Source organism: Xenopus laevis, chromosome 1S, assembly GCF_017654675.1.
Source record: "Xenopus laevis strain J_2021 chromosome 1S, Xenopus_laevis_v10.1, whole genome shotgun sequence".
Classification (NCBI taxonomy): Eukaryota; Metazoa; Chordata; class Amphibia; order Anura; family Pipidae; genus Xenopus; species Xenopus laevis.
In genome coordinates, this window is record NC_054372.1 from 131,522,049 (window position 1) to 131,534,192 (window position 12,144).

Genomic DNA, 12,144 nt, shown 5'->3' on the forward strand with positions numbered 1-12,144 from the left:
TGTCTGACGGTTCCTTTAAAGTTTCCTTCTCTAACTCTACTTCTACTACTTTCCCACTCTCTGTTGGAGTTCCTCAAGGCTCTGTTCTTGGCCCCCTGCTGTTCTCGCTCTATACAACTTCCCTAGGACAACTTATTCAGTCATTTGGACTTCAGTATCACCTTTATGCTGATGACACCCAACTCTACTTGTCTCTACTCCTGATCTTTCTAATTCTGTCCTTTCCCAAGTTACAGACTGTCTCTCTGCTGTCTCCTCCTGGATGTCACAGCGCCACCTGAAACTGAACCTTTCTAAAACAGAACTCATTATATTTCCTCCAAGATCTTCCCCTGTCCCTCAGATATCACTCACCGTAAACAACACCACCTTTCATTCCACCACACAGGCACGCTGCCTAGGAGTTATCTTAGACTCTCATCTGTCTTTTTCACCACACATTCAAACACTTTGCAAAATCTTGCTGTATTCAACTGCGCAACATTGCTCGAATACGACCATATCTCAGTTCAGAATCAACTAAAACACTGATTCAGTCTCTCATCATCTCCCGCCTTGATTACTGTAACTTACTCCTCACAGGTATTCCAACAAGTCACCTTTCACAACTCCAATCAGTTCTAAACGCGGCCGCTAGACTCATTCATCTAGCTAGCTGCTCAACATCAGCTGCTCCCATATGCATGTCCCTTCACTGGCTCCCAATCTCTTCTAGAATCAAATTACTTACACTCACATTCAAGGCCCTTAATAATGAAACCCTTCCCTATATTTCATCTCTAATCTCCAAATACACTCCTTCACGAAACCTACGCTCTGCTTCTGATCTTCGCCTCACTTCTCCTCTGATCACTTCTGACCATTCTCGTCTACAAGACTTATCTCAGGCTTCTGCTTTTCTCTGCCACAAGCTGTCAGACTTCCTCCTTCTTTCCAAACTTTCAAGCGCTCCTTAAAGACCCATCTGTTTAAAGAGGCTTATTTGATGTACCTTTATTAATCATTGCTGTATCAAAAATGAAAAAATGTTTATATAATCCTAATGTCTCGATTGTACCCTAACCTTTTAGTTTGTAGACTCTAATCTCTAGGTCCTTCTAACCCTATTGTATTCTGTAATCCTTGCTTGTTATCCACCATTTATTCCCTGTTTGCTATAACTGCAGTAAAGCACTGCGTATCTTGACAGCGCTATATAAATAAATGATGATGATAAATGATGATGATGAAAGATGCTATTTGTGCAGGGCTCATCCTAGGTAGCAGAGCCAGTCTCTTCTGCTGTAAGATCAAAATTTTCTGTTTAAAATGGGGTTTGCATATGTTTCATGTGACCACTGGGACCATATTATCTTTCCATGAGGGCCACCTTTTGACCAAATCTGGACCTGTTCCTGAGGCCTACCTGGAAACTGTACAGCAATCTACACTGATAGCTGTGAAGCCAGATGTCAATAATCTTTTATTTGTAAAATACAAGTAATTGTAGTATAAAGGCCACCTTTACTGGCTTTGTGTGAGAGACTGTAATGTAGCAGAAGGGTAAAAACGAGCAAGGTAATTCTTTTTTACTGTCTAATATAATCTAATCAATGGCAGTTACACTCAAATTTAAACCGCATGTACCATTTACGTCATTAAAAATACTCCACACTAAAGAAGAGAGTTTAAACTTGTGTGCCACAAAAGATTATGTTGGCTGGGTCCCAGTAACAAAATAAAAATCAACATAGTATTAGCAGCAATCTCTGGGTTACAGAGAATTCATCTCATTTGCCTGTTAATGTATTACTATTGCACAAGAACCAGGAGATCCTTAGAAGTACAGTAAAATGCTGTCTTTGTGACATTATTCACGGACTATTTGCAATTTGATTGATATTAGGTTTCTCCATTCAGCTTTAATTGCATGTTGTTTTTGGTTTGACAATGCTCTGTTACAGTATGTAATCATTAATAATTAAACAAAAGCCGCTAAAATGAAAAATAAATAATGTTGTTTTAGCAACTGATCAAATGAAATCAAATATCCACAATATAATTCTGTTCATTCTTCAGTTACATTATACAGGATCCGCTTTGCTTGCGCCAACTATTTCCAAAAGCCTTGGACATTTATATATATATATGTGTGTGTGTGTGAAATCTGTATTTTTTTTCAATTTACTTTTCTAACTAGGTAACTAGTTATGTTCATGGGTGTCCTTTGGCGATTAACTTGTGTAACCATATGCATAATGATGGATCCATGCCTTCAGCAGCAAATATACAGTACTTTTGCTTAAGGAGGCGTATTACAAAAACATTTTATCACTCTTAATACTTCCTAACGCCTTCTTATTATTGTACCCACCTCCTAATGGGTTATACAGTATGTGGCTATTTCCTGTCCATTTAGGTTCATCGTTTTATTATTATCCTGATATAGTTTCTCACAACTTAATTTTTTGCTTTGGACTCTCTCTTTAAATCTCTAGGACATAAACTCAGATTAAAATTCCTTGTATTCTAAACAGTTCTTTTTGGTGCAGCCCTCCTCAATTATTCAGGAATAAGACTGTATCTTTATTAAAGATTTGGATGGTATGGCTACTTTATATTAGTATCCATCAGCTTTGTACTGGTCTGATGAAAAGCAATAGTACAAGGACATCTATCACATATTTTTGCTTAGAATGACATCTACTATTGTGATTACATAACTGTTTTCTATAACACATACTGCATGTAACACATAAGGCCATAGTGTAAATCTGAAATCACCTTAAGCAAAAAGGATACTGAAAAAGCAGAAACAACTGTGATTTTAGCTCCCAGGTAAGGTTTAGGTAAAAGATCGATCGAAATCATTTTGATGACTATTTGGATGGGGTACACAAGCAGTCAATAGTCCTCTATTGAATCCATGACATTTTCTGATATTGTTAGTAGGACGCTAACATGCTCAAGCTAGTATTACACAATGCATTCTCATTGCATAAACAAAAGCAACAATGTCATAAGACAAACAAGTCAGAGCAAGAGGTACATTTTAGTAAAAATATTCATGTATCCAATGTCTTTCTGATAATGTCCTACCAATGGATTTGCTAGATAGCCTTAGGTAAACTACTTGGCAGGTTTTGAAATACAACTTTTTACTTATTAGAAAAAACAACCTTAACCAATGCCATTTAATAGAGAGTTGGCTTGTCCCTTGATTTGTAAAACTGACAAGCCAAATCCATGCACCCAACCCTTACTGATGGGAAAGGATTGGAAATGTGCTGCACAATACAATATACTGTGATAAAAAATGGAGTGTTGTAATATACAAGCTGCATCTCCCACAAGAGGCCACACTTGGTGAAGTCACACTAGGATCAGAGGGAGAGCCCCTAGGAAACTATACACGCTGGCAGGGTTCCCTCAAGGAGTGAAAAAACCTGTACAATATATGTGTGATTGACTTTGAACAAATGTGAGTGTAAATCTTTTTTAAAATTAATAAATGGTATTACACTATCCTGGATTTGTATTTTCCACATTGGAACACGTGAGCCGACCCAGAAGGGAACAGAGATCAGCAAACACCAAGGTGATTATATCATATTATCGTCTTGTGAGTAGTCAATTTGGCCGTGTGGTGGAAAAGGATTGGATGTAAAGGAATCTTGCATTTCATCATTAAAGGAGAAGGAAACCCCCTGGGCGCAAAAATCCCTCCCCCCTGTGTTGCCTACCCTCCCTCCTCCCCCCTGGCCTACCTGTCCCGCCGGGCAAATGCCCCTAACTTGTTACTCACCTCTCTGCGCAGGTCCAGTCCACAGAGTTCACAGGCGCCATCTTCTCCCAAGCGGTCTTGTTCCTGCTTTGACCGGCGTTTTTGGCGAATGTGCAGTAGGAGCATTTTACCGGTACGGATCTACTGCGCATGCGCCAAAAGTCACAAAGTCAAATCGGAAAAATGCCGGTGAAAGCAGGAAGAAGACCGCTTGGGAGAAGATGGCGCCTGTGAACTCCGTGGACAGGACCTGCGCAGAGGGGTGAGGGTTGAGGGTTTTTGTGCCCAGCGAATTTCCTTCTCCTTTAAGAGTGGAAGATCCTGACACTCTTAAAAACCCGTAACCAATGACTTTTAATAGAGAGTTGGCTTGTCCCTTGATTTGTAAAAACTGACAAGCCAACTACATGCACCCAACCCTTACGAATGGGAAAGGTTTGGCAATGTGCTGCACAATAATGTACTGTGATATAAATTGAGTGTTGTAAGATACATGCTGCATCTCCCACAAGAGGCCACACTTGAACTTTTCCCACTGTATATGTTGCCTTGTGGCCCAGATGTCACAGATCTACAGTAGAGATGTCATAGTGCACAGAAACATCTTCCACCTTAATTTTGTAGAGTCACTGTGGGCAAAGAGGCTATGCTTTTATCCCTCTGTCCTTCTCAGCTCTTTCCCCATTCTGTTGAATACCAGGTAGTGGCTGGTTAGTTTGGATTAGTATTCAAGTAAAACTTGGTATAGCAGGGACAATATGTCCATTTTAAGGGAATGTACAATTAGGGACACAAAATCCAAGATCTGAAAGGCTCAGTATGGAACGGTGACCATAATCGAAATATCCCATTAGTGTTTAAAGTGTATCGAAGGCCATGGAGTTCCATCAACATTGAGATGGCTGAAAAAAAATATCTCAAGCTAGGTAAGGTGGTACTGAAGGACAATAATTTCATATGAAAGTCTAAGGGGCACATTTAATATGCTGTGTAAAAAAGATGGGATAATACACCACACATCGCCAGGCTTCACTGTGTAAAAAACAAAAACACAGAAATTAAACGGTAGCTAATATAAATATTTTAGGAAAGGAAACAGAGCCCATATGAGGAATAGAGTTATAGAGAGTAGACCCGAGAATAGACCCAAAGCCACGAAAATAGCCCAAGTCCCGAATCGGCGAAAAGACCAGAAGTCACGAAAGCAACCAAAATTGAAGTCCTGAAGCGCCAAAGCAGCCAAAATTCAAAATTTAATTCCTGAATCGCCAAAAAGACCAAAAGTCACAGAAACCCGAAGTCATGAAAGGAGGCGAAGTTGAAGTCCTGAAGCCACAAGTTCAATTTCTCTGAACACCAATGTGTGTTTTTTGGGTTTTTTTAATCCCCTGGTCACCAATGTATTATTTTAATACTCTTTAGGCCCCTGCCACCAACGTTTTTTTTTAAAAACATTCTTTGGGGCCTCCTTTTCTATAAATTTCCTCCAGAGAATTATAGGAATATTTGTGATGAAACAAACAGAGAAATGCAAAGCTTGGTGAGTTAATCTGCCATGTATTTATGATGAATTATGAATCATGGATGATGAAACATTGTTTATTCAGGACCTGGCCAACTTCACTGAGTGAAGCAATAATTCTGGATTAAATCATAGATGAAGTGCAACTGGATCATCCCAATGATTTCTACAGAGACATACAGAGGTATTAGAAGGTTTTAAAGTCTGCAAATCCGATGATGCAGTGAGATAGTTGTTCTGATGACAGAAATTGTAGAAGTTGAAAGAGACAGCCAGGTCTTGATACTGCCAAAAACCATTCATTTGTGCAGAACTACTAAAATGCTTTTTATGTTACACGAGGACTTCAATCACAAATGGGTGACAACGGAAGGCATAATAAGGGCATTTTTTTCTTTTTACTAACACAATTGTAAAGCCAGAATTGCCACAGTCAAATAACTCTGGTGCAAATATAAGTAATGCCGCATTAAAACTACCCACAGCTATAATATGTTCTTACTTTAGTGTTGTGCCCAACTGGCTCACTGGCTCTCTGGTTTCAGTAGGGGTTCACATATTGTAGTCATGTTAAAACATGATTATTAGTGAAGGCCTTTTTAAAAAAGTTTTTGTATGTTTCTGTTTATCCTGATTATGCAAAAAGTTTATAGAGGTTTATAGGTTAATGAGTTGTTCTTCAATTCTTTTCCATATGAATATAATATTAATATGTATGTATGAATCAATGTAGAGCCTGCTCATTTCCAGATTTAACTTGATGCTTTATAATGTAATTATTTCTTTGCAAAACAAGTTTCATAAAAGTCATTTTTCTGGAAACATCTTAAAATTACTGCCTCTCTTTATTTATTTGTGTTTTAGCTATTTTTTTCTTTTATTCTTTTCTGTACTCTTCTAAGTTATTTTTCTCTTTTGTATGCTTGTGTTAATGAATTATTTGTTAGTAAGATTGCAAACTTGTTGTAGCAACCTCTCTGTGTTATACGTGTCACTTGTGGGTTTCTTTTCTTGCAATTCCTTTCCATACCCTCTTCTCTCTTTTTGTTCCTTTTTCTGTGTGAAAAAAAATCCTTAGTTTGAGTGTAATGTTGTGTGTTATCCTACTACCACTCTGAATAATAAACATTCAGAATCAAGAGTCCCAGGATTGTGTTCTTTTGTGTTGTATTTTGTTAGAAAAAGTAACAAAGAGAGTTATTTACTCCCATTAGGGAATATATCAATTCAATATAATTCTGTTTGAAGCAGTTGTCTTTCCATGCTCTTTGGGTAATCGCCCACCTCCAAAGCTGGCTGTAACAACCTGCTTGGAATTGAATCAGGGACCTGATGTTTCTTTGCTGTTTGCTTTTCCACTGTGCTTTGTGAGCTTGGTTCACTTCTATTGCTTTCCATGTAATTGTTGGTAGGCTTGGCTTGTTTCACCTGTTGTCAATCTGGAGACATGTGATCTGTGTAAGCCATTAGTCTGGCTATAAAACCCACTACTCATTGCCCAATGTAAGTCAATGGGGGATATTTATCACTCCTCTAGAGTGAAATTCCGCCACTCTCCATTTATTTCTATAGGATTTTGAAAGGTGCATTCATCAGTGCTGGTATTTCACTCCAGAGGACTGTGGAGTTTTCTAACTTCACTTTTTGATAAATATACAACTATGTTCCATAGTTCCTGGTTGTGATTCTTGTCTGATTTTCTGTTCCTGACCTTTGCCTGTTTTGACCTTGCTGTATCACTGCCTAAACTCTAAATAGTGATCTGATTAGTACTGTCCCTGCCTGTTCCACAACTGCACTCTCTGTTTCCTGTCCTTCCTGTATAAGTTATGGTTCACTTGTCTGCCCAGGAAATCCCCTTTGGTCATCTCGCTTTAAGACCTGGTGGCAACCTTACATTTTGAAATATCAAATAGCGAAGAGCAAACTATCTTCCATCAAAATTCAAACTCTCCAGCAACTGGGGAAGGAATGGAATTTTAAACACTTGGACTAGTAGAAGTAATATAAATAAAGACAAAAACAAAAGCAGCCAGAAGAATCAATCAACCTACTGTCTGGAGAGATCCCCCTCCTCTTATTTCCCCATTCCCTTTATCCCTCCTATGTACTATCACCCCCCCCCCCCCATTTACCTGTTTATTTGTTTTTGGGTTTTTTTCCTATTTTCTTTTAATCGCTGTGTATAGTGATCTTTGTTCTTTTCTATTTGTAATCCAAAAAATAATAAAAATTCAAGTGAAAAAAAATAAGACCTGGTGGCATCAGAGTAGCGCAGGGCTCCTCCCAAAGCGAAAGTCAGTTGTTAATGGCAGAAGCATGAGCCAAGACCTTGGGGATTGTTCTGAGTTTTAGGATAACAGATGTGACACTGGCCATACACACAGGGGGTATTTACTAAAACTCAACTTTTTCTCTCTATATTAAAATTAGACCAAACTCCCAAACTGCATCTCCTTAATTTACCAATAAATCAGAACAAAAAAGCACATGTGGGAAAAAGTTGCGACAAAATCTTGCATAAAGTCTAATTTCCAATTTGATGGCTGAAAAACACAACATTTTCAGATTAGCGAACCCTCGAAGATCATAAAGGCAAGAAACATCTTCAAATTGTTAAAGGGACATCTGCCATTGACATGATTTCAGGTTTTAGCTGGAGTATTTTTGGAGTTTTAGCAGCTTTGGAGTTTAATAAATCTCAAAAAATTAAAGTTTATTTTACTCTAAATAAGCAGGCCCCTTAAAGATCCACTTGTTTGGCATCGATATCCGGCTGGTGTGATCGTTTGGCCCTTGGCCCTCAATGAGCTTATGTGGTCCTAATCAAATATGACTGATATATGACCAGACATCGGTTGTGCATGCCTGTCATATGTCCCCATACATGGGCCAATAAACTGTCAACCCAGCCCAAATCTCCAGCTTTATAGGCCTGTGTATGGCCATCATAAATCGGGGCCGGTGTATGTCTCATCATTTTAAAGTTCTGACACTAAAAACTACTCTTCAAATATGAATGTACATTTAGGTGGTTATTTATCAAAGGTCAGAGTAATGTGAATTTTTCTAAAACTCTTATAAATCAGATTTTGTTTACAATTTGAATCGATTTTCATTTATGAAAAAATTTGAATATCTAAAATTAGATCCAATAGTCCCAACCCAAAAACTCGAATCTAATTCGAATCTAGATTTTTTTTAAAAATTGGAGTCTATGGAGCGTCATTTTCTGTGCAAAACTTGGCAAAATATTGGCTCATCACTACTATTGACATCTTCAAGTAGTTCAAGGGACCTCTGCCATTGAATTCTACATGAACTCGGCAGGTTTTAGGTGGAGAATATTTAAATTAGAACTGTTTCTAGGGTTGAGATCTTACATTCAAATTCAAATTCTAGTTGGTGCTTTTAAATTTGAATTTGTGAGTTTTGACAAAAAAAAATTTGAATTCACATTTAACATTTGAACCTTAGTGAATCTGCCCCTTGAAATATCAAAGTCATGTTGATCATTTTCACTGATAGGACTGCTTTGTAAGTGACTGTTACTTGAAGTTCCTAAACTTGACTGTTTTGCCACCCTGACTGTCACTTCTCAACCTGTCAGAGTTTCTAATGCTAAAGGACTACTGTTGTACAAATATAACTGCCCCCTCCTAGAGGGACAGGGGGGTTCAAATGGATAATGTAAAAGCATCAGACAAAAAGACTAATGGCAAAATTACAAATAGCATGCAAAGGCAATGTTATAATATATGTAAAAAAGGTTTAATTTCTGGTGTCAGTATATCTTTAAAGTGTTTGGTAATTGGTGTGAAATTTAGATTTTTTTCAACAGTTAAGGTGGGCAGAGATATCCTGTTTCACACATATTAACATAGTAAGTTAGGTTGAACAAAGACACACATCCATTTAGTTCAACCTTTTAAGTCTATATAAAACATGCCTAACTGCTAGTTAGCTATCTCCCATAACCCTGTATTCCCTCACTTGCTAAAAAGACATCCAACCCTTTCTTAAAGGTACCTAATGCAACAGCCTGTACGACTGATAATGAGATAATGCCTGGAATATCTGGAACCTCAGTTCTTCTAATCGGAATGGGTGCCAGCATGTCAGCTGGAAGGACCTACTGGTGAATAAAGCATTGGAGATAATATTATATGATCCCCTTATATATTTATCCATAGTTTATGGCATATTCCAGATGAGGGCTTACCAGCACTCTCTGTAAAGTGGAAGAATAACCCCCTCCTCCCATGAATCTATGCCCCTTTTAATACAGAGCAAGAATTTGTTTGCCCTTGAAGCTGCTGACTGGCATTGGTTGCTAAAGCCAAGTTTATTATCTACAAGGAGGTTCTTTTTCATGAATATGCCTAGTGGAGTCCCATTATCGGTACAAGTGGCTTGCATAGGTGCATAACTTTTTGTTTGTCAAGATCCTGCTGCAAGGATGCCGCATCCTGAATGAAATGAATTGGGCTGCATTGTTTTGTGTCATCTGATACATTACTTTCAATATCCTCCCTTAAGTTATTAATGAACATGTTAAATAAAAGTGCACCCAATAAAGAGCAATGAGGGACCCCACTAAGAACCTTACTCCAAAAAGAGAATGTACCATTTACTACCACCCTCTGTACTTGCTCATGTAACCAGTTTCCTATCCATGTGCAAATGTCCTCATTAAGCCTCATTAGAAAGCAGTCTTTTGCGGGACACTGTATCAAATGCTTTGGCAAAATCCAAATAGATCATATGTACCGCCCCCGCTGTCCAGCATCTTACTTACTTTATCCTAAAAAGCAATCAAACTTGTCTGACATGACCTATCCTTCATAAAGCCATGCTGATTACTGCTCATAATGCCATTCACCAGAACACAATTTTGAATGTGATCCCTTCAAATAATTTGCCCACCACTGATGTCAAACTTACTGGCCCATAATTGCCAGGCTGTGATCCTAATTAGTAATGGGTGAATCTGACCCATTTCACTTCACCAAAAATTTACAAGAACTGCAGAAAATTTGCCAAATGCATTAAAGTCAATGGGCGGCAATTTTTTTTTTTGATGTGCGAAAATGTGTCGAAATCTGGTGAAAATTTTTACTCCTCACTAATCCTAATACATTTTTAAACATAGGAATTATATCATCTTTTCTACAATCCATAGGTACCATACCAGATGAAAGCAAGTCTAAGAAAATCCAGTCTAAAACCAAACTAAGCTCTCTTAGTACCCTGCGGTCTATTCCATCTCTCCCTGGTGCCTTGTTCACATTCATATTTAATACAATTTTATGTACCAAATCCAGATTCAGCCACAGTCTGATGTGAGCCAACAGTGCAGCTATGATGTGGGTCCGGGGACTCTCTATTGTATACACTAAAGAAAAGAACTGATTTAGCCTATTTGCCTTTTCAGTATCTGTTACAACTCTCAACCGGTATCTTTTTACTATTAATATACTTAAAAATGTTTGGGGTTAGTCTTAGCCTCTGCAGCAATGAGCTCCTCATTTTCTATCTTTGCCTTCTGGATTGCTTTTTTACAACATTTATTATAGTGTTTGTTTTCATTAAATGCAGCTTCTGTTCCCACAGTCTTATAGTTTTTAAATGGCTTTATCTTCATTCCTATTAACTTCTTTACTTCTGTCCACAAAGGGTAGTTCTTGCTTAATAGGAATAAATTAAGAACAGTAACAATTTAATATAATTTTAAATCAATCTGTCCACAAAGGGTAGTTCTTGCTTTATAGGAATAAATTGAGAACAGTAACAATACAATTTTTAAATCAATCTGTGCCAATGCAATGAATCCCTGCATTCTGTTTTCTAAACCTTCTGAAACATTTTTCAGAGTTTTTTGCAAAATAACAACAAAACATCAGGCTGATTTATGGACAGCGAACTATTGAACTTGAAAAACATATTTCACTCTGCTCAGGAAGCATGGTCTGTTTACTTGATTTAGTGCGGGTACCATCAGCTGCATAACTTGAGGAATACTAGAGAGAGCAAATGGGTAAAGTATGCAGTAGAGGTACTTCATTTGTGTCTCAGTTCATTCATTCAATATTGTAAAAAATCTTTTTAACTTTAGAAGAAGCACTTTGAGTTGATCTGAATTTGTGTAATAAAATGATACAAATAAATTGTTTTCTGCACTTTTTTCATATATATGTAATTTATGGACTTTTAATACACTCATGGACTTTACTCTCTATCTCGATGGAGACAAAAGGACTTTTAATCAATGAATTGTTTATATCCAGTTGTTTTATGTACATATCAGAGGTGTGTTTCAATATACCCTTAAACCCCTCCTTCTGGTGACCTCCCATTTCCTCGCTTTCTCCGGGAAATAGAAATACTTTGAGCCAATAAAAGCACTTTCTTTGCACTATATATTGGACCAGTGTGCTACAGTTTCTTTGGACTTCTATGATATTTTGACCCTGAGCAGGGGGTCTTATAGACTGCTTAGCACCTGGCACCTGAAAAGGTCTATTGGTAACAGGTGAGCACTCTAACTTTGTGTGGAATTGAGCAAAGGGTTTTGTGGGCACAGGGAAACTGCGCCAATGAGGCAAGTTGAGAAACTCGCCTCGGGCGGCAGCGACACCACTAGTTACCAGGAGCATCAAAAATGCAGCTGATGTAACTTTAAAAGCCAAATTTCCAGTTTTCAGTTGTGCTCTCTGCGCTAGCCTCCTGGACCCCTCTGCCAACATTATGGACCCACCTCAACCCCCTCCAGGGCAGTAAGCTGAGTGTGCAGGGGAGAGGGTGGCAGCAGCCAGCTGCCTCAAGCAGCGGAGGGGCCAGGATACTAAGTGTTAGTATT

At 38.1% G+C, this 12,144-nt stretch overlaps 1 long non-coding RNA gene across 1 annotated transcript in view; it reads right to left on the reverse strand.

Annotated features, from left to right (window-relative positions):
• Positions 1-12,144, reverse strand: part of LOC121399458 — a 40,666-nt gene that overhangs the window by 24,617 nt on the left and 3,905 nt on the right. The gene's annotated exons all lie outside the window — the stretch shown is intronic.